At 45.2% G+C, this 22,837-nt stretch overlaps 1 protein-coding gene across 13 annotated transcripts in view; it reads left to right on the forward strand.

Annotated features, from left to right (window-relative positions):
- LOC139242238 (amyloid beta precursor protein binding family B member 2-like) overlaps positions 1-22,837 on the forward strand; it is a 470,855-nt gene that overhangs the window by 115,373 nt on the left and 332,645 nt on the right. For 12 of the 13 annotated variants that reach the window (XM_070870289.1, XM_070870317.1, XM_070870318.1 and 9 more), the window contains one exon: positions 5,551-5,653. The exons of the other annotated variant lie outside the window; for it this stretch is intronic. The gene's annotated coding sequence lies outside the window, so the exon portion shown is untranslated. The remainder of the gene's footprint in view (positions 1-5,550; positions 5,654-22,837) is intronic. 13 annotated transcript variants of the gene reach the window in all.

Consider the following 22,837-nt stretch of genomic DNA (forward strand, 5'->3'; position numbering starts at 1 on the left):
GGTGTCCTTGAAACGTTTCCTCTGCACACCTGGGGCTCACTTGCCGCGTAGGAGTTCCGAGTAGAGCGCTTGCTTTGGGAGTCTTGTGTCGGCCATGCGAACAATGTGGCCTGCCCAACGGAGCTGGTAGAGTGTGGTCAGTGCTTCGATGTTGGCCTGAACACTGACATTGGTGCATCTGTCCTCTCGGGATTTGCAGGATCTTGCGGAGACATCGCTGGTGGTATTTCTCCAGCGATTTGAGGTGTCTACTGTATATGGTCCTGGTCTGTGAGCCATACAGGAGGGCGAGTATCACTGCAGCCCTGTAGACCATAAGCTTAGTGCCTGATTTGAGGGCCTGATCTTCGAACATTCTCTTCCTCAGGCGGCCGAAGCCTGTGCTGGTGCACTGGAGGCGATGTGGAACCTCGATGTCGAGGTCTGCCCTTGCTGATAATAGGCTCCCGAGGTATGGAAAGTGGTCCACGTTGTCCAGGGCCGTGCCGTGGATCTTGATGACTGGGGGACAGTGCTGTGTAGCGGGGTCAGGTGGTAGAGGACCTTTGTCTTACGGATGTTTCGTGTAAGGCCCATGCTTTCGTACGCCTCGGTGAAGATGTTGACGATGACTTGGAGTTCAGCCTTTGAATGTTTGCAGACGCAAGCATCATCCGTGTACTGTAGTTTGACGACAGAGTATGGGATGGTCTTGGACCTGGGATGGAGGCGACGAAGGTTGAACAGGTTCCCACTGGCTCTATAGTTTAGTTCCACTCCAGCGGGGAGCTTGTTTAGTGTGAGGTGGAGCATTGCAGCGAGGAAGATCGAGAAGAGGGTTGGGGCGATGATGCAGCCCTGCTTGACCCTGGCCCGGATGTTGATTGGGTCTGTGGTGGATCCGTTGGTCAGGAACACAGCTTGCATGTTGTCGTGGAGCAAGCGGAGGATGGCAACAAACTTTTGGGGACGGCTGAAATGGAGTAGGACGCTCCATAGTCCCTCGCGGTTAACAGTGTCAAAGGCCTTTGTAAGATCAAAGAAGGCCATGTACATGGTGCTGTTCCCTGCATTTCTCTTTCAGTTGTCGCGCCGTAAAGATCATGTCCATTGTACCTCGTAATGGTATTCCATTAACGCCCCCTCTGGCTGCTAACTGGGGCGTTAGACAACCAAAAATCCAGCCCAATGTCTTTCCACTGCCAGTTTTTCAAAATTTATGTAATTGTAAATTACTGGAGCTAGTTTCTTGTGCCAAATTATTTTGTGCTGTGGTGTGGATCGTGAGTAATTAAATAACCCACTTACAGGTTGTGGAATGACATACTATGCAGTGATTAACTGCACTGAGAAAGAAAAAATGCTTGGAAGCTGTTAATTAATGGCATTTCTAAGATAGCCTGTTAAGGATGACAAATGAACTGTCGGCAGAGTGCCAGCACAGTGCAGAATTTAACGAGATGTTTGTGCCTGTTACATATTTGCAGCAAAGAGTTAATGATTGGAAACTTGAAGGAGTACCTGGAGATAGAGTACTGTAATTAATTTGTAATGCACAGCGTCTAATGGTTTTATGGATGCTGGGTTTACTTATAGAATCACAGAAATCACAACACTGAAAGAGACAATTTGACCCATCATGTCCATGGTATCTAGCTCTTTAATTAGAGATTTAAAAACATTAATTGACTGGATGTAGGCGTCGCTGGCAAGGCCACCATTTATTGCCCATCCCTAATTGCCCTTGAGCCATCATTTCAGAGGGCATTTAAGAGTCAACCACAGCTGTGGATCTGGCATCACATATAGGCCAGACTGGGTATGGATGGCAGATTTCCCTTCCTAAAGGACATTAGTGAACCAGATGGGTTTTTACAACAATCCGGCAGTTGCATAGTCATCATTACTGATATTAGCCGTGGAGAGATTTGAACTCACATTCCCAGATTACTAGTCTAGACCTCTGGATTACTAATCCAGTAACGTAACCACTATGCTACCGTCGCCCCATACAATAGCTTTCTACTCTTAATCCCATGTTCCACATCCTTTTATATTCTTCCTTTTCAAATACCTAGCCTGCTGCCATTTAATGGATGATGTAGGCTCTGCATGAATTGCCACTTGTGATAAAATATTACGGGGGTGAAATTGCCCTCCGCCCCACTTACCGTTTTGTAAGCGTTCTGTCCGACCCAAAGCCAATCCGCTCCCACGGAGCAATTTCCCGTGGGTCAAAAAGGGGGTTGTCGTAGGTCGGTAAGGGGTTGGCGCATGCCGTGGGAGGACGGCTGGACAGATCTGTACACCGCTGCAAAAATAATGGAGGGCAATTTTCAAATGTTGGCCCCTCGGCCTGACCGAGCGGTGAGTCCTTACCAACCCGTGTCTGCGTCTGCACGGTTCTTATAGAAAGAGTCATATATGTTCTCATAATCTTATGTGTGGAAAATATCTTAGAACTTCCAATAATGAGACTCCTTCTGTGCTGTATTATGTAACGATTCTATGAAATGTTACCAATATCTAAAATACTTCAAATGTACAAGTTTGGAATTGTTTATTTTTAAAGTAAAAACTAAAATTTTATAGATTGTGGGCAAAGTCATTGTATGAAATTCTCCCCTCTAAATTCAGTCATTTCAAATATCAAACTTCCTAATAATCCATTTTCTAGCACCAAATTCTCAATTTATTCTGTTATTTTTGTTGATTATTCAAATTATTGGATAATTCCAATTTTTGTTAGTCCAAAATTTGACATTGAATTTCCCGGAGTAGACTATAATAATTTATCGGCACTTTTGTATGTGAAAAATGCCACTTGTCTTAGAGATTGAAAGGCAGTTATATAGTGCCCCAACTGATGCCCAGGTTAAATTTAACTAACTGAACAGAGATCAGGGATTGAACAGAATCATGATCTTCCTGCTATGCAATGCTCATTATTTCACCAGTTATGCCCATTAAGGCACAAAGGAAACTCATGATATGTTCTTAATCACTGTTTTTTAGGACATTCTAAAGCATGAACAATGTATCCTTGTTTGACAACAGAATATTTAAATAAAACATGTGAAACATAGTTCTTCTTTACCTGGTGCCTCCTCTTCTCAATTGCTGTGGTATCACCTTATATTGCCGTTTATGTCCGATATTCTTGAGTCCAGTAACAATGGCTCTAGATTCTACTGCTGTCCAAGAAAAAAGGCGTGCAGTCTAACCCAGGGCCCCAATTATTCCTTCCAGGTGAAACAGCGATTTACTTGTACTTCTTTTAATTTAGTATACTGTATTCGCTGCTCACGATGTGGTCTCCCCTACATTGGGGAGACCAAGCGTAGATTGGGTGACTGCTTTCCAGTCGCCTGTCACTTTAATTCTGCACTGCATTCCCACTCTGACCTCTCTGTCTCCTACATTGTTCCAACGAAGCTCAACGCAAGCTCGAGGAACGGCACCTCATCTTTCGTTTAGGCACTTTACAGCCTTCTGGACTCAACATTGAGTTCAAAAATTTCAGAGCATAACCGCTGCCAATCTTTGGCTCCCTTTCCCCAGCCTCCTCAGAGCCTGTTTCTTTTTTTCCCCTTGTCTCTAATGGCAGTTGGCCATTATAAGAACATAGGAACAGAAGAAATAGGAACAGTAGTAGGCCATACGGCCCCTCGAGCCTACTCCGCCACTTAATACGATCATGGCTGATCCAATCATGGACTCAGGTCCACTTCCCTGCCCGCTCTCCATAACCCCTTATTCCCTTATTGTTTAAGAAACTGTCTATTTCTGCCTTAAATTTATTCAATGTCCCAGATTCCACAGCTCTCTGAGGCAGTGAATTCCACAGATCCACAACACTCTGAGAAGAAATTTCTCCTCACCTCAGTTTTAAATGGATGGCCCCTTATTCTAAGATTATGCCCTTTGTTTTAGTCTCCCCTATCAGTGGAAACATCCTCCCTACATCCACCTTGTCAAGCCCCCTCATAATCTTGTACATTTCGATAAGATCACCTCTCATTCTTCTGAATTCCAATGAGTAGAGGCCCAACCTACTCAACCTTTCCTCATAAGTCAACCCCCTCATCTCTGGAATCAACCTTGTGAACCTTCTCTGAACTGCCTCCAAAGCAAATATATCCTTTCGTAAATATGGAAACCAAAACTGCACGCAGTATTCCAGGTGTGGCCTCACCAATACCCTGTACAGCTGATGCAAGACTTCCCTGCTTTTATACTGCATCCTCTTTGCAATAAAGGCCAAGATACCATTGGCCTTCCTGATCACTTGCTGTATCTGCATAATAACATTTTGTGTTTCATGCACAAGTACCCCCAGGTCCCGCTGTACTGCAGCACTTTGCAATCTTTCTCCATTTAAATAATAACCTGCTCTTTGATTTTTTTTCTGCCACACTTTCCAACATTATACTCCATCTGCCAAATTTTTGCCCACTCACTTAGCCTGTTTATGTCCTTTTGCAGATTTTTTGTGTCCTCCTCACACATTGCTTTTCCTCCCATCTTTGTATCGTCAGCAAACTTGGCTACGTTACACTCAGTCCTTTCTTCCAAGTCATTAATATAGATTTATAAATAGTTGGGATCCCAGCACTGATCCCTGCGGCACCCCACTGGTTACTGATTGCCAACCCGAGAATGAACCATTTATCCTGACTCTCTGTTTTCTGTTCAGTAGCCAATCCTCTATCCATGCTAATATATTACCCCCAACCCCGTGAACTTTTATCTTGTGCAGTAACCTTTTATATGGCACCTTGTCAAATTACTTCTAGAAGTCCAAATACACCACATCCACTGGTTTCCCTTTATCTACCCTGTTCGTTACATCGTCAAAGAATTCTAGCAACTTTTGTCAAACATGACTTCCCCTTCATAACTCCATGCTGACTCTGCCTGACCGAATGTAGCTTCTCTAAATGTCCTCCTACTGCTTTTTTAATAATGGACTCCAACATCTTCCCAACCACAGCTGTTAGGCTAACTGGTCTGTAGTTTCCTGCTTTTTGTCGGCCTCCTTTTTTAAATAGGACACCATTCCCACCCATTGTCCCACTATTCACACCCTATATTGACTAATGTTTTTCTAACTCCTGGCATTACCAGTTGAATTTGGGCCATCATCCCTTTTGTCTCTCAATTTCTCCTGTCTTCCGACCTATCATAGACCTCCCCTTTTGTTCTTGCTTCCCCTTCCCCTTTCAGTGCTGGTTAAGAATCTGTTCTTTTTGAACACACTCCAGTTCTGACGAAGGGTCATCGACCCGAAATGTTAGCTCTGCTTCCTGTCCACAGATGCTGCCTGACCTGCTGCGATTGTCAGCATTTTCTCTTTTTAATCAAAATACTTACTGTTCCAGACTCTTGGTCATTTTTGCCAGCTACCTATTATAAAGATATATAGAGCTTTTCAGGTCATAATTCAGTGACTACTCGATATGACATAACTAACTGTGGCTTTATTTATCCCTTGTGTTGCAGAGATCATTAATATTTTAATGGAGGAAGCCTCATGATTTGTAGTAAATCATAAATTATTTTGTTTTTCAGGCCTGAAATTCCCTTGAGCAGTACTTAGAAGATGCTGTAATGTGCTGACTGGTCACTATGGGCAGACGGTACCCAGGGGCATACCATCGTCCAAACAGTGCATGTATGTATGAGTACAGCAGTTCCTTTCTTTTTTGCTCCAATAGCTTCATTGTGCTTAATCTAGAGATAAATATTCAGAGGATTCTACCGGAATGTGAACGTTAGTAATTGTAGGACTTTTGACATTTTCCTTACGATAACCAGGTTTCAATGAATGTGATATTCAAAATCTATTTCTAGTGCAAATCATTTGTATTTCAAGTTCATGATTTATAATAGAGTGGGGGGGGGGGGCGGCAGTGAGATGGAATAATTTTGAATGTGAGCATTTGGGAATGTAAATATTATAATGGTGTAATTACACCAGTTGTGTTTTTTGGAATGTTTGTGGTTTGAATTTAGTTTAAAAAATACAACATCTCTTTTACTTTACTTATGTTTCCTATAAGGAACATCACATTAAAATACAGCTTAAATTTGTCACAGGCAGATTTTGTGATCCTGGCATGCAATGGATTGTACAAAGAAGGCACACAGAAATGCTGAGTGTACAAGGAGCCGAATGGTTCAACTACATCTGCAGGCTCTGCCAAATAATAATATTAGGTGCCAGATCTTGGTGGTTCCTGTAGGTCTGCAAGAATGTATGGCTGTGTGTACTCCAAGATCTGTCCACTATGCATTGGTCCCTAGTTTCCTCCTCTCACCTTCTGATGGTTATGTCTCATGCTGGGGTACGTCTCATGTTGGGGTACAGGAGCTCATGTTCTTTAGCCATAGCTCAGTGGGTAGCACTTTCGTCTGAGTCACAAGGTTGTGGATTCAAGTCCCGCTTCAGAGACTTGAGCACAAAGATTTAGCCTGACAGGCCTCGTTTTTGGGGGGGAGAGAATCGGAATGGTCAAGTGTGGGGAAAATCGGGGGTTGGGGGATCCGATCGTGGGGGTTTGGCAAGAGAGGGCGCTGGTCCAGCAGGTAAGTGGAAAGGCACTTACCTCCAGGATCCAGCAGTCCTTGCCTCCCTTTAGCTGGTGAGTTCCCTGAGGCCAGGGAAACTTGCCCACCCACAGTTGCATTTAAAATGTGGACATTATATTATTTAAGGACATAGCTATTTGCACAAGAAAATGCTCTGATGGCTCTCCATGATCACATGACATGATTGCTGATTGGTCCCCTTGGAGGATAAGCCAAACCCAGAAGTTTCTCTGGAATGTGTAATTGGAACTGCCCAGCCCAAGTTCTGAGTGACTTTGCAAAGTGTAATTCTAGCCATTCTGACTTCAGACCCCAGAGAGGATAGAGCTCCCCCCCCCCCCTCCTCCCAGCCGAAGTTCCTTAATCCCCACCTCCCCAGCCAAAGTTCCTTAATCCACAAACCCCACCCAAGTTCCTTACCCCCCCCCGCCTAAATTCCTTAACCCCCCAGCCCAGTTTCATCCCTCCCTTAACCCCCCCAGCCCAAGTTCCTTAACCCCCCACAACCCAAGTTCATGCCCCTCAGCCCAAGAACATGCCACCCACAGCCCAAGTTGCTCACCACCCTGCTATAGATGGGGGATTGTGCATGGGTCACTGATTGTTAACAAGTTTATTGGGTATGAATTGAATAGTGACAATGTCATGACTTCCGGATTTCATCCACTCCAATGATATCTCTTGTCACACACGCACTGAGCTTTCCGAGAAATCGGGCGTGGGTGTAAAGGGGGTTGGAAGAACGTGATCCGTCTTCCTTGAGTTCCCTCTCTCCCCTCCAATCTCCTCTCCCATTTCTTCCCTCTCTCGCACACCCGTCTCTCTCTCTCTCTTCCCCCCCCCCCCCCCCACCACCCTTGCCTGTGCGTCTCTCTCTTCCCCCCCCCCCCGCCTCCCCCCCCCCCCCCAGCTCCAATGGTGTTACTCTCACAGAAGGCCGCGAAAATGTTCCAAATAATCAACAAATGAAAAGCAGATCCAGATCCAGCTCCAGCGGCAGCTCCACCCGGCTTGTGACTCCTACTTCTGGCTTCCTCGTATGTTGCACTGTACATGTGTGACCGAATCGAGGGTCCGTGCTTAAAAAGGAGGTGGCGTCCAATGCGCGCATGTTCAGAAGGACACACCAAAAACTAGTACACATTGTCACTATGATTATTTAAATGGTTGACTCGCCTCCGAGGAGTCCCTCCCTGTCCCCATCCCGCCTCAGTTAAAACCGGAAGTGTGCAGATTGGGATTGAGTTTCTTAACTCTTTAACCTCCCACCCATTTTTGGGGGGTTAAAATTCCCCACAATGTCTCTGTGGCTCGGTGTCAAATCTTGCCTGAAAACACTCCTGTGAAGCGTCTTGGGGCATTTTTTTACTACGTTAAAGGTGCAAGTTGTTGTAAATGTTATATTTAAATTCACGTATCGAGAAGGATCTGGAAGGAGCAGTATGTAGTATGTACAAGATGCACTGCAGCAACTCACCAAGGCTTTTTCGTCAGCACCTCTGAAACCTGCGACCACCTCGAAGAACAAGGACAGCAGGCACATGGGAACACCATCGCCTCTAAGTTCCCCTCCAAGTTGCACACCATCCTGACTTGGAAATATGTCGCTGTTCCTGCACTGTCGCTGGGTCAAAATCCCGGAACTCCCTCCCTAACAGCACTATGAGAGTACCTTTACCACATGGACTGCAGTGGTTCATGAAGGCGGCTCACCGCCACCTTCTCGGGGCATTCATTTTAAGTTGCTGCCTGCGGACAGGGTTGCCTGTGAGAGCTTGCATGCTTGGAGTTTTACCACTGTTAGAGTCCAGAAGCATCCTCTCCATGGAAGAGTTGACTGGCAGGGTGATTGTGTTCTGAAACACCCAGAGGTCGTGGCTGCAAACGTGGATGATGAATGTAGACCTGAGGAAAGGTACTAAGGTAATGTTAACTCAACAGACGAGCACATGGGTAGTAGAGGAAGAGCAGGGACTTTGTGCCTGGATGGCCACATTGCTGTAAGAGGCTGAAATTGGCCACCTGCTCCTGCATTCTATTCTTTAATTTTAAGGAAAAGCAGTTGAAAGTGCTGGTCCTGAAACAGTGCAGCAGCCACTTGTTTAATGCATCCGTGGCAGTGCATTAGTGATATTGCAGATGATGCCTTTTAGACCAGTGGGGGTCAGAGGCAAAGAATTTGAGGGAGGAAGGTGGCCCCTGACTGGCACATCCCAACCATTAGGAGAGACTCTTATTTTTGCAGTCTGTGTTTTGGCTCCTGGACATGGTATTTGTAACGAGATAATGTATAATGCCCTCTAGCTAGGAGGTATAGGGAGCTGTATTGAGAGAGAGAGGGTCTGTGAAGGAACGCCATTTTAAAGCTTCACATGGCTGTCTGAGATCTCCCAAATAAGAGTTAAGTTGAACTAAGAGTGTTTAAAAGACAATAAAATACCGTATTTAGACGTTCCTTCCTCTCCTTAGCCTTTCCAGTGATGTAAATTGTTCTGTCTTTAATACTCTGATGAATGCCTCCACGAGGTCTAGTATTGTACTTGAGCTGTTGTGACCTTAGTCCCATTTATTGTAACTCCAGAGTGAGGCACAAGCATGGTGGGCAGCCTTTTATACTGGGCCCTGCACACCTGTGCAGGTGACCCTCAGGTCTCCCACCGCAGTGCCCTCTGCTGGCACACCTTATGTGACTATACAGTTAGTATACATGGTCTACATACATGACATTACTTCTCCCTCAAGTCTTTAATGCAAATTGACTCGTACATTGACGATGACCTGGGCTTTGCTCTTCCTGGTTGACCATTGGAGGGTTGCTTTTAGCTTGGGTGGGTTGGTAGTGAGATTTGTTGCCAGTGGAGGTCCCCGTGGTTTCTGGTTGTGAGTCCATGACTACTCCATTCCCTCCCCCCCCACACATAGAAGAGGCTAATGGCCCGTTACATGCAAGTTGCATTCAAGTTCATCACATGGGTTTTACATTTACATCTTGGTACATTTGTTGGGTGGATTACAGTTGTGTTTCTTTTTGTGTGGTAGATTTACATGATCAGTACAGGTATATCAGTACAGGTACACAAGGACAGTCTAGTTCCAGCACGGCCGGATGAGATCTGGGTCGTCTGGTGGCGGTGCAGCACCCCATGCTACTGGCTCTGTGGGCGAGGTGAGCTCATTTTGCTCGAGTTGCCGGAGCTCATGGCTCTTGCCGTTACTCTTAGTGTCGGGCAGGTCCAAAAAAACTGATGTGTCTGTGACCTCCCTGTCCTTTTCGTTTGCACAGTGTCACTGCTGCTCCCTGGGAAGCGGTCTGAGCGAGTGAGCGTTTTGTCTTGAGCAACGGTGGGGCTGTCTCGTCCTGTCTAGCAGTTCACAGGGGACTGCTGACTCGCTTTCCTTGAGGGCACCATTGTGAGAACTCTCTAGTTTGGGATCCTGGCTGGTCCAGGTCCCGTTCGGAGGAGCCGTTGCGGGTGACCCTTCGCTCTTGGGCATTGTCATGGTGGCGAGTGGGTTTGTGGGCTGCGCCTTTTCCACCCGGGTGGTGGGCGAAGGTAGCCGACTGCGAGCATAGGCACAGTTTACTGTTTCTGGCCCGTGGCGGTTCATGTCATCGGGTGCCTGCAATACTAAACCGATCTGAGGCAGGGTATCGCTACCGGTGCCTCTGCTCTCGGGGGATCGTTTACTCTGCAGCTTGTCTACTTCTGTCAGCTGTGGGGACACTTTATGATACATTGTTCTTGTTCCCGAGGACACAGGCTGCAGCATTGGGTAGCCCGCTGGACATGTATACGACTGTTAGGTGTTCGCCCGCTACCTTGGCTGATTGCAATTTGCACCTGACATCGCTCAACAACATTTTGCTCGTTACAGCTGGACTTTTACATTGGTTACCAATTTCAAGCAGTTCATTCAAAAATGGTAGGTTGCTGGCTCCTTTAAAATGGCCTTAATACTTTTACCCCAATTGTCTCCATTTCCGTGGAACCACGTGTCATTGCTCCATTAGCGCTGTACCTCGTGGTTTGGACGGCAACTTTTCCCTGTCCGTGATGTCGACTGCCGCGATCTTCTTTCCCAGGGATTCTGCCACTGAAGCTGGGAAGGTGCCCTCGGATCCAACCTTCCTCTCCAGGAGTCCTGCCTCTGAAACCGGGAAGGTGCGTTCGATCCATCTCGGCTGGATCATCGCCACGCAGTCGTGATGAGCGGTCTGTGCCTCGGGGGCTGCGCGGATCTGCTCTCCGGTGCCTGATCCAACCGAAGGTGGGGCTTGCTCTGCCTCTCAGCATGGGGGACGTCGATCGCTGGAGGGATGAAGTCTTCCCAGTTCCAATGAATCTTACCCATCCATCATCTTCCAAGTAGCGTTCGTCCATCACCTGAAGCAATCCACAATGGTAAATTGTGCACCGCGCCATCATGGGATACACTTATATCCGCACTACCAACAACTGATATCAGTTCCTTGGTGTAGGTGTGCAGCTTTGCCTGAATTGGGACCAGCTTGGGTTGTTCAACTTGATCGTTCCATAGCCTCTCAAAGGCTTTCTATCTCATTTCTGACTGACTCACCCCCGTGTCCACTTCCATGAAGACTGGAACGCCATTTATCTCGACTTCCATTATCACCGGAGGACAATCTGTGGTGCAGGTATATACTCCATACATTTCGTCCTGGGACTGAGCTGCCTCTCTAGCCATCTCCTCGTAATCCGCACTGGATTCACAGCCATCTGCTGACTCCTCTTCCACATGTCACAGTTCTTTTGCACATTCGCTGGAGGTGGCTCCAGCCTTTGCACACATAGTCTCTGAACCGACACTGATGAGCCCTGTGATTACCTTCACAACGCCAGCATGGTGCTACTCGACTTATGTTTGCACTCTTCGGCGGTCTCTGAGTTAAAGGACTCGGAGGCCTGTACGCTCTGCCCTGGGCAGATTCCCGTTCAACAGTTCTGCCTGTGAAAGGCGCCATTCTATTTACAGTACTTGCCGGGTTTGAGTCCTGAGAGTGAGTCGTCATCTGCTTGAGGCTGCAGCTTGAGGTCAAGAACACCTGGCTGATGGCCTTCTGCAGAGTGATGGTGGTTTCGGCAGACAGTAGCCTGTGAAGATGGGCCTCATGACCGATGCCAATTATGAAGATGTCCCGCAACGCATCGGCGATGGATGCGCCGAATTCACACTGTCCTGCCAGCCTCCTGAGGTCGGCAGCGCACTTCGCGATTTCCTGGCCCTCGGGGCTGCGGTGTGTATAAAGTCGATGCCTGGCCGTGAGGATGCTCTCCTTCGGTTTAAGTTGGTCCTGAATTAGCACTTTCAGCTCCATATGACTTGGTCGTTGTTTTCTCAAGCAAGTCCCTGACCAGGCTGTAGACCGCGGGCCCACAACTGGTCAACAGGATAGCTCTGCGCTTATCTGCCAGCATGGCCGGATCATTGCCTACCAGGTCATTTGCTACGAAATATTGGTTGAGCCGCTCCATAAAGGCTTCCCAATCTTCACCCTCTGAGAACTTTTCTAATGCACCAACGTTAGTCATTTTTGCGTGAAAGTTCATAATATTGTCGCCAGTTGTTATGTCTTTAATACTCTTCTGAATGACTCCACGAGGTCTCGTATTGTACTTGAGCTGTTGTGACCGTAGTCCCATTTATTGTAACTCCAGAGTGAGGCACAAACATGGTGGGCAGCCTTTTATACAGGGCCCTGCACACCTATGCAGGTGATCCTCAGGTCTCCCACCGCAGTGCCCTCTGTTGGCACACCTTATGTGACTATATAGTTAGTATACATGATCTACATACATGACAAATTATGAGGCGGCCTTGCGTGTGTGTGATTACTCCATTCATTCTTAGCATTTTGGAGTAGCCTCAGGCCTATACATAGTTGCCTGAGCTGTCCAGGTGGCAGCATGTTGGTGGTGTGGGTATGGGGTGGCAATGTGCTTATGGTAGGGAACAACTACAACAATTTGTATTTATATAGCACCTTTAACACAGTGAAACGTCCTAAGGCGCTTCACAGAAGTATTATGAAAGAAAAAATTTGACACCGAGCCGCATAAGTAGAACTTAGCGTGGGTGACAATAGATAGGTTTTAAGGAGCGTCTTGAAGAAGGAAAGAGAGGTAGAGAGGCAGAGAAGTTTAAGCAGGGAGTTGCAGAACTTGGGACCAAGGCAACGGAAGACCTGGCCACCAATAGTTGAACGATTATAATCAAGGATGCTCAAGAAGACAGAATTAGAGGAGCGCAGATATCTTGTGGGGGGGTGGGGCGGTTGTGGGGCTGGAAGAGATTACAGAGATAGGGAGGGGCGAGGCCATGGAACCATTTGAAAATAAGGATGAGAATTTTGAAATCAAGGGGTTGCTTAACCGGTAGCCAATGTAGTTCAGTGAGCTATGGGGTGATGGGTGAGCAGGACTTGGTGCGAGTTGGGACACGGGAAGCAGAGTTTTGGATCACCTCTAGTTTATGTCGGGTAGAATGTGGGGAGAGGGATGGAGTCAGTGGCTAGGGAACGGAGTATATGGCGGGGCCCGAAAACAATGGCTTCGGTCTTCCCAATATTCAGTTGGAGAAAATTTCTGCTCATCCAGAACTGGATGTTGGACAAGCCGTCTGACAATTTAGAGACTGTGGAGGGGTTGAGAGAAGTGGTAGTGAGGTAGAGCTGGGTGTCATCAGGGTACATGTGAAAACTGACGCTGTGTTTTCGGATGATGTCACTAAGGTGCAAAATGTAGTTGAGAAGTAGGAAGGGGCCAAGGATAGATCCTTGGGGGACACCAGAGGTAACGATGCGGGGGCGGGAAGAGAAGCCATTGCAGCTGATTCTCTGGCTGTGATTAGATAGATAAGAATGGAACCAGGCGAGTACAGTCCCACCCAGCATGATGACGGTGGAGAGGCGTTGGAGAAGGATAGAGTGGTAAAAGGCTGCAGACAAGTCAAAAAGGACGAGGAGGAATAATTTGGCTTTGTCACAGTCACAAAGGAATGTCATTTGCGACTTTGATGAGAGCCATTTCGGCACTGGAAAATTTGACCAGAATTCACAATACCACATTCCCTAGTGGATGTGTCTATGTATGAACACAGTGGGCCGAAATTCACTGTCCCTAAAGGGACGGCTACCACGGAGTTTGGGCAGGCGACCGAAAAAATCGATCGGCCGCCGCGGCCGGGGGATTTGAGTGGTGTGCACTTCCGCTGGAAACATCACGGTGAAGCCGCTGTAAAGGTGAGTTTCCAGCGGTGAGGTCTGCTGCGTGCAGGCCGCTGGAAAGCGGCAAGGACCGGGATTTTCAGTTGCAAAAAGGTATTCGCTGGAGTGTTGTGGCTATCAGGGTCTTTTGGTAGGGAAATCAATTTTTTAATTTTAGTATTTTTATTTAAGATTACAGCATCCACTGTATTTATCTTTTAATAGTTTTATTAATTATTTTGGCTCCATTAAACCTGCTGAGTGCTGCTCAGAAGTTTGCACATACCCCTGTACTTTTGTACAACTTTCAGGTCTGACTCTTTAGTGGAGTCCTGTGGGCTGCAGAGACCTACTTGGCAGGGTTCACCCTGAGGATGGGAGGAGTGTTGGGAGAGTGACACCTGGTACCCCTGGTTAGAAGCAGGGCGACATGCAGGAGAAGGCGTTGCAGTCAGCACAGTGCAGACAGGAAACGAGCAAGGGAGGCAGCAGCCATGATTCGTTGATTCTGCGCCAGACCAGTGTGTCTGCCGCCTTCACCGGCCCGAATCAGGATTGCGGTTGGCTGCTTGGGGACAAGGGATATCCCCTGTCCACTTGGCTGCTCAGTCCACTGTGGAACCCCAGGACAGTGGCCAGAGCATGCATACAATGATGCTCATTGTGTCACCAGGTGCATCATCGAGCAGTGCATAGGCATCCTTAAGCAAAGGTTCCGGTGCCTGGACCACTCTGTGGCACCTTGCAGTACTCTTCTCAACGGGTCTCCATAATCGTCGTGGTCTGCTGCATGCTGCACAACCTGGTCATCCTGAGGGGACAGCCACTGGAGGTCGAGCCAGCAGTATCACCTGAGGAGGAGGATCCCCGTCACCCCAGAGCTTGGAGGCATCGACCCATCACCACCCTGGTAGGGCCATATGCAGACTGACCAGCACCCACCTGGGAGGGTGAGTCCTCACATATATGGAGGTGCCTGACACCTCCCCTGAAATCTCCCTCCATGCGTTATGTACTGCCTGTCTGCCAGGTCTCCCCACATCCGGAAACAGTATTTTTCTTCTATCCTCCACACTATCCATCAGTGTCTCCAGCTCTAGATCAGTGAACCTGTCGGCTCTCCTTGCACCTCTTACACCAGCCATCCTTCCAGACCCCTTCCAAACTCCTTCCACCCCTCGGGGCCTTGCTGCAAACCCTGGCCTTTTGTTAGAAAACCTTACCTGCATGCTGAATTTGTCAGTGGTGATAATGCTCAAATTAAGACAGCCACATCGCTGAAAAATCCACTTTGAAAGGGTTCATTAGCGCTGGAACCTATTTGTTCACTTTTGGAGCTGAATATGGGGTGGCCCAACCACTCAAAACTTTCAGCGCTAATGACCACAAAAAGCTGGGGGAGCACCAGCTTTCCAGCGGTACTGAATTTCAGGCCCTGTGTGAGGACAGCTTCAGGTTCAGTTATAATGGTGCAATAACTGAGTAATCTCCGAACACTTCTAGTCCATGCTTGTGCATGAGTCGCTTAGACATAGTACCAGGGACGGCTGTAATTATCTTTGGAACTGTACCCTAGTCTGAGATGTGACCTAAAGGCATTGGAGGGTTAAAAGGAGAAAATTAAGTAGCAAACTTGAGGCTTTGGTGAATATTTAGTTTTCTCCCCAGGGCTTAAAGATTCCCTCCCCAACCTCTCCTCCTCCTCAAGTAAATGATCTCAAATTTCACTCCGCTTGAGTAGGTGCCACCATACTCTGGAGATTGTGTTTGGCACTTACTGCATACGGCCATCCAACGGCTGGTTCTATTGCCACTGAAATTGTCTCTAAATGCTCCCATTGTCTCAAAATATTCAAGTGTCGAGCTTCAAAGCTTGGATGAGCACCATTATGATACCAATGAGATTGGAAAACAGAAAGTGAGGAGAGTCTGATGTCATGTAATATTTAAACCCTCAAGATAATTCTGTGCAAGATGAACAACATATTACAACACTTTTTTCACAAAGGAATGAATATTTAATGTCTTTGGAGTCTAAAAATCTATTTGGTTGAGTAATAGAGGATAAGGTAACTGAGGAGCTGAAATAAAGTAAGCATGTCCTTGATCTATAATAATTGTTCTTGTGAACAAATAGATTTAAATAAATCACAGGTTAAAAAAAGTAATAAATTTGATCCCTTGTATTTATCACTTTCCACCTAAGTTGTAAAGTATACTGAAAAAAAATCAATTATTATTAAACTTTAAAAGAACAATAACACATTTATTGATTTTATCAAAACCTTTTTACCTTTATGGTTTTACTGCAAATGACTAAAACCTAAAAATAGATATTTCTTACTGTGAATGATAAATTGTGATGCAGAAGCCTGTAGGTGGTGTTATGATGGGGTTTTTGAATGTAAAAAGTAACATTATGTTCTGAGTTTTGAAAATAGCTACATATAAAGGTGGTGATGATTTGTGTCTGTGTCGCATTCATTTCCACACAGTGGCGATCAGGTGACTGCATCAATGTGTCTGTTGAACCACAACATTTTAGTCATTGTTTTGCATTTCTTGGCATTTAGAGATTTTAACTGGAATCCAAGAAAGTGCAATTTTACTGTTTTAGTAATGAACCCAATTTAATATCAGGACTCTGCCTTATAATCCCTGACCTGGTTTACTCATGAACCGCTGTCTGAATCTGTCCTGCTGTCTCCTGTGACCTGCAATAGCCAATTAAAGAAGATTGTTTGTGGTGTAACTCCCCAGTTTCCTTTTTGCAAAACCACGCAGGAGAACCAAGTACCCCACACTGTTAAAAGTAGTATTTCGGCAAATGGAAAATGATCGCCCTTGAACTGTATCTTATTGCGTAAAAATCAATGAAAGGTGGTTATACCCCTTCCCTGCTGACTGACAAATCAAAGGTGAGCCGACTGTAATCACACCCGGTCGGGAAAAGGGAGCAGTGCCATGGGAGATCAGCCTGTAATTTCTTAATTACGCAGAGGTAGAGGTAGGAGGAATACCAAAGATCACCTTCGGAAGCTAGTTTGCACCTGGATCATACTGGGTTTGAAGGTAACTACTTCCTAGAGGAGATCATTGTTGTGTTATAGTCTCCTTACTAAGTGTGTTTAAAAGATGAATTGACAAATGGCAAGATGGAGGTTTCCTGCCTTGCTATATTGCCACTTCCCTCTAATTGTCTGCATCTCTGTTAAATTTCACCGTAAACACAATTCCTCTCAATTTGGCTATTTCACTGTACAGGTCAAAGCAGCACGTGAAGTTATGAATAGTTATGCTAATGAGTTGACCATAGAAAATTGTGTGCAGCTAGCATGCTACAGGGTAAATTTTTGTTTTTACTGCACGGACATTAAGCATTGCTTGGGGGAGCGCAGAGAAGGAAATTGGGCAGGGAGGATCGCGTGCTCTTGAGGGAACCTGCCGAATTTTCAATCCATTGAAATGAATGGAAGGAAAACGATAAGGCTCTTGTACAAGCATGTGATCCTCCCTGCTTGATTTTCCTCTATGCGCTCTATTCAGAACTAAATTGCCGGTGTACTGGAAAATCTAGGCTAACACTCTCACCTCATTGCAGTTAAGAATGTTGAAAAAAACGTTCCTATTATACAGATTTTAATTTTTAAACAGTAATAAATCAAAGAATATCATGCCTATTGTAGAAAGATGACTAACCAATTTTAAAACCCTCGATAGGCCCCATTGGTAAAAAAAAACTGAATAAGGGCAATGCCAGTCAAACATTCTTTTCATAAAGATTAAACCGCTTTACGAGCCCGTCTAATCACACAACCTTTATTCTGTACAATATGATATAAAATCTGGGTTTTCAGTTCTCTTTAATTTCTTACCGTATTTTCTGAATTACATTTTGTAACCAAAATCTCTAGTGTGTGAAACTGGAGATCTGCAATCAAGTATTAACTCTTCTCAGCCTCTTCTCAACTGGCATTTTCTTTTCTACAGACCACGAAATGATCATTAACAGAAGGGGGAAACTGACTGATATAAAACCTCAATTTCACTGATTCAATAAGACTTGCTTACTCAGCTCTGTCTGAAAGGAATTGAATGTTGCTTAATTCTCAGACACAGCTAGCTTTAGAACGACTAGATGTAAAATGAGTTAATCTGATCTCGTTACAGTTCAATATTGTGAATTCATATTTCCCAGAGCTTTTCTTGAACTGGCTTATGAATTTTTTTGCCTTTCTTGCTTTACTTGCTTTCTCGAGCCACAACATTGCTAGGAAATGAGATGGATGGTGTATGATATAGCCCTGTCAACTGGACGGAATGGGCTTAATGGAACTGATGGTCTTTTCTTGCCTTGTTTATCATATGTTCCGAACAGCCTTTGATGCTGTACGAATCTAATCCCTTGGATGACTTCTGGCTCCTTTGAAAAAACTTGATCTGAACAATTGGGCGGAAGCTGAACATCTCTCCTGGATTTTAGACTGCTGCAACAGCCAAACCTTTATTGTGCTCTATAAAAGTCAATTTGCTCATCAGACTTAATTTAAGCATTGACATTTCTAATTCCCGTACTTTGAAACAGGAACAAAAGAACTTAAGAAATAGGAACAGGAGTAGGCCATACGGCCCCTCGAGCTGCTCCGCCATTCAATAAGATCATGGCTAATCTGATCATGGACTCAGCTCCACTTCCCCACCTGCTCCTCATGATCCCTTATCCTCCTATCATTTAAGAAACTGTCTATTTCTGTCTTAAATTTATTCAATGTCCCAGCTTCCACAGCTCTCTGAGGCAGCGAATTTCACAGATTTACAACCCTCAGAGAAGAAATTTCTCCTCATCTCTGTTTTAAATGCGCAGCCCCTTATTCTAAGATCATGCCTTCTAGTTCTGGTCTCCCCCATCAGTGGAAACATCCTCTCTGCATCCACCTTGTCAAGCCCCCTCATAATCTTATACCTTTCGATAAGATCACTTCTCATTCTTCTGAATTCCAATGAGTAGAGGCCCAACCTACTCAACCTTTCCTCAAATCAACCCCCTCATCCCCGGAATCAACCTAGTGAACCTTCTCTGAACTGCCTCCAAAGCAAGTATATCCTTTCGTAAATATGGAAACCACAACTGCACACACTATTCCAGGTGTGGCCTCACCAATACCTTGTATAGCTGTAGCAAGACTTCCCTGCTTTTATACTCCATCCCCTTTACAATAAAGGCCAAGATACCATTGGCCTTCCTGATCACTTGCTGTACCTGCATACCATCCTTTTGTGTTTCATGCACAAGTACTCCCCCGGTCCCGCTGTACTGCGGCACTTTGCAATCTTTCTCCATTTAAACAATAACTTGCTCTTTGATTTTTTTTCTGCCAAAGTACATGACCTCACATTTTCAGACATTATACTCCATCTGCCAAATTTTTGCCCGCTCACTGAGCCTATCTATGTCCTTTTGCAGATTTTTTGTGTTCTCCTCACACATTGTTTTTCCTCCCATCTTGGCTACGTTCCACTCAGTCCATTCTTCCAAGTCGTTAATATAGATTGTAAATAGTTGGGGTCCCAGCACTGATCCCTGTGGCACCCCACTAGTTGCCAACCAGAGAATGAACATGCTATAACGGTACAGCAGTTATAATGGGTGACTTCAACATATTGATTGGGCTAATCAAACTGGTAGCAATACTGTGGAGGAGGATTTCCTGGAGTGTATAAGAGACAGTTTACTAGACCAATATGTCGAGGAACCAACTAGAGAGCAGGCCATCCTAGACTGGATCTTGTGTAACGAGAGAATTAATTAGCAATCTGGTCGTGCGGGGCCACTTGGGGAGGAGTGACCATAATATGGCAGAATTCTTCTTTAAGATGGAGAATGACACAGTTAATTCAGAGACTAGGGTCCTGAACTTAAAGAAAGGAAACTTCAACAGTGAGAGATGTAAATTGGCGAGGATAGACTGGAGAATGATACTTAAAGGGTAGACGGTGGATAGGCAATGGCAGACATTTAAATATCACATGGATGAACTATAACAATTGTACATCCCTGTGTGGCGTAAGAATAAAAAAGGGAAGGTGGCTCAACTGTGGCTAACAAGGGAAATTAGGGAAAATGTTGTCCAAGGAAGGCATATCAATTGGTCAGAAAAAGCAGCAAACCTGAGGACTGGGAGAAATTTAGAATTCAACAGAGGAGGACTAAGTGTTTAATTAGGTGGAGGAAAATAGAGTATGAGAGTAAGCTTGCAGTGAACATAAAAACTGACTGCAAAAGCTATAGCTATGTGAGGAGAAAAAGATTAGTGAATCAGGTGAATTTATAATGGGGAACAAGGAAATGGCAGACCAATTGAACAAATACTTTGGTTCTGCCTTCACGAAGGAAGACACGAATAACCTCCCGAAATTAATAGGGGACCGAGTGTCTAGCGAGAAGGGGGAACTGTGGGAAATCCGTATTAGTCAGGAAATGGTGTTAGGGAAACTGAAGGGACTGAAAGCCGATAAATCCCTAGGGCCTGATAGTCTGCATCCCAGAATACTTAAGGAAGTGGTCCTAGAAATAGTAGATGCAATGGTGGCCATTTTCTAACATTCCATGGACTCTGGTTCAGTTCCTATGGATTGGAGGTAGCTAATATAACCCCACTTTTTAAAAAAGAGGGAGAGAGAAAACACGGAATTATAGACTGGTTAGCCGAACATCTGTGGTGGGGAAAATGCTGGAATCAATTATTAAATGCAGGGGTCACAGTTTAAAGATAAGGGGTAAGCCATTTAGGACAGAGATGAGGAGAAACTTCTTCACTTAGAGAATTTTGAACCTGTGGAATTCTCTACCACAGAAAGTTGTTGAGGCCAGTTCGTTAGATATATTCAAAAGGGAGTTAGATGTGGCCCTTACAGCTAAAGGGATCAAGGGGTATGAAGAGAAAGCAGGAATGGGGTACTGAAGTTGCATGATCAACCATGATCATGTTGACTGTGGTGCAGGCTCGAAGGGCCGAATGACCTACTCCTGCACCTATTTTCTATGTTTCGATGAACCATTTATCCCGACCCTCTGTTCTCTATTAGTTAGCCAATCCTCTATCCATGCTAATATATTACCCCCAACCCCGTGAACTTTTATCTTGTGCAGTAACCTTTTATGTGGCACATTGTCAAAGACAGATACAGAAACTCTGTGGGTAGATCCTTTGGAGAGGGAAAAAAATTAATTCACAAGCCAAGTTGCAATTTACTAATGAACCACTATATATGCTACTCAATTCTACAGTTGAAATTATCCTGTTATATAATTAAAATGCATAAATGTTCTGTTTTAAAACTGCAATTTGTTCTCATCTAGTATTATAAATGAATGAAACAGACTATGTATCCAAACTTATGCATCCCAAGGTATTAAAAGTGATGGCGGAAATTATAGCAGATGCATTCGTTATAATCTACCAAAATTCTCTGGACACTGGGGAGGTACCAGCGGATTGGAAAGCAGCTAATGTAACACCTCTGTTTAAAAAAGGGGGCAGACAAAAGGCAGGTAACTATAGGCCGGTTAGTTTAACATCTGTAGTGGGGAAAATGCTTGAAACTATCATTAAGGAAGAAATAGCGGGACATCTAGATAAGAATAGTGCAATCAAGCAGACGCAATATGGATTCATGAAGGGGAAATCATGTTTAACTAATTTACTGAAATTCTTTGAGGATATAACGAGCATGGTGGATAGAGGTGTACCGATGGATGTGGTGTATTTAGATTTCCAAAAGGCATTCGATAAGATGCCACACAAAAGGTTACTGCAGAAGATAAAGGTACGCGGAGTCAGAGGAAATGTATTAGCATGGATAGAGAATTGGCTGGCTAACAGAAAGCAGAGAGTCGGGATAAATGGATCCTTTTCGGGTTGGAAATCGGTGGTTAGTGGTGTGCCACAGGGATCGGTGCTGGGACCACAACTGTTTACAATATACATCGATGACCTGGAAGAGGGGACAGAGTGTAGTGTAACAAAATTTGCAGATGACACAAAGATTAGTGGGAAAGCGGGTTGTGTAGAGGACACAGAGAGGCTGCAAAGAGATTTAGATAGGTTAAGCGAATGGGCTAAGGTTTGGCAGATGGAATACAATGTCGGCAAGTGTGAGGTCATCCACCTTGGGGGAAAAAAAAACAGTAAAAGGGAATATTATTTGAAGGGGAGAAATTACAACATGCTGCGGTGCAGAGGGACCTGGGGGCCCTTGTGCATGAATCCCAAAAAGTTAGTTTGCAGGTGCAGCAAGTAATCAGGAAGGCGAATGGAATGTTGGCCTTCATTGTGAGAGGGATGGAGTACAAAAGCAGGGAGGTTCTTCTGCAACTGTATAGGGTATTGGTGAGGCCGCACCTGGAGTACTGCGTGCAGTTTTGGTCACCTTACTTAAGGAAGGATATACTAGCTTTGGAGAGGATACAGAGACGATTCACTAGGCTGATTCCAGAGATGAGGGGGTTACCTTATGATGATAGATTTAGTAGACTGGGTCTTTACTCGTTGGAGTTCAGAAGGATGAGGGGTGATCTTATAGAAACATTTAAAATAATGAAAGGGATAGACAAGATAGATGCAGAGAGGTTGTTTCCACTGGTCGGGGAGACTAGAACTAGGGGACACAGCCTCAAAATACGGGGGAGCCAATTTAAAACCGAGTTGAGAAGGAATTTCTTCTCCCAGAGGGTTGTGAATCTGTGGAATTCTCTGCCCAGGGAAGCAGTTGAGGCTAGCTCATTGAATGTATTCAAATCACAGATAGATAGATTTTTAACCAATAAGGGAATTAAGGGTTATGGGGAGCGGGCGGGTAAGTGGAGCTGAGTCCACGGCCAGATCAGCCATGATCTTGTTGAATGGCGGAGCAGGCTCGAGGGGCTAGATGGCCTACTCCTGTTCCTAATTCTTATGTTCTTAAAATATTGATCATTCTGTGCTTAAGAAAAGTACATTTATAGTATAAGTAAAAGCCTTCCTTTCAAAGATGGAGCACCAA

This window comes from Pristiophorus japonicus, chromosome 2 (assembly GCF_044704955.1).
Source record: "Pristiophorus japonicus isolate sPriJap1 chromosome 2, sPriJap1.hap1, whole genome shotgun sequence".
NCBI lineage: Eukaryota > Metazoa > Chordata > Chondrichthyes > Pristiophoridae > Pristiophorus > Pristiophorus japonicus.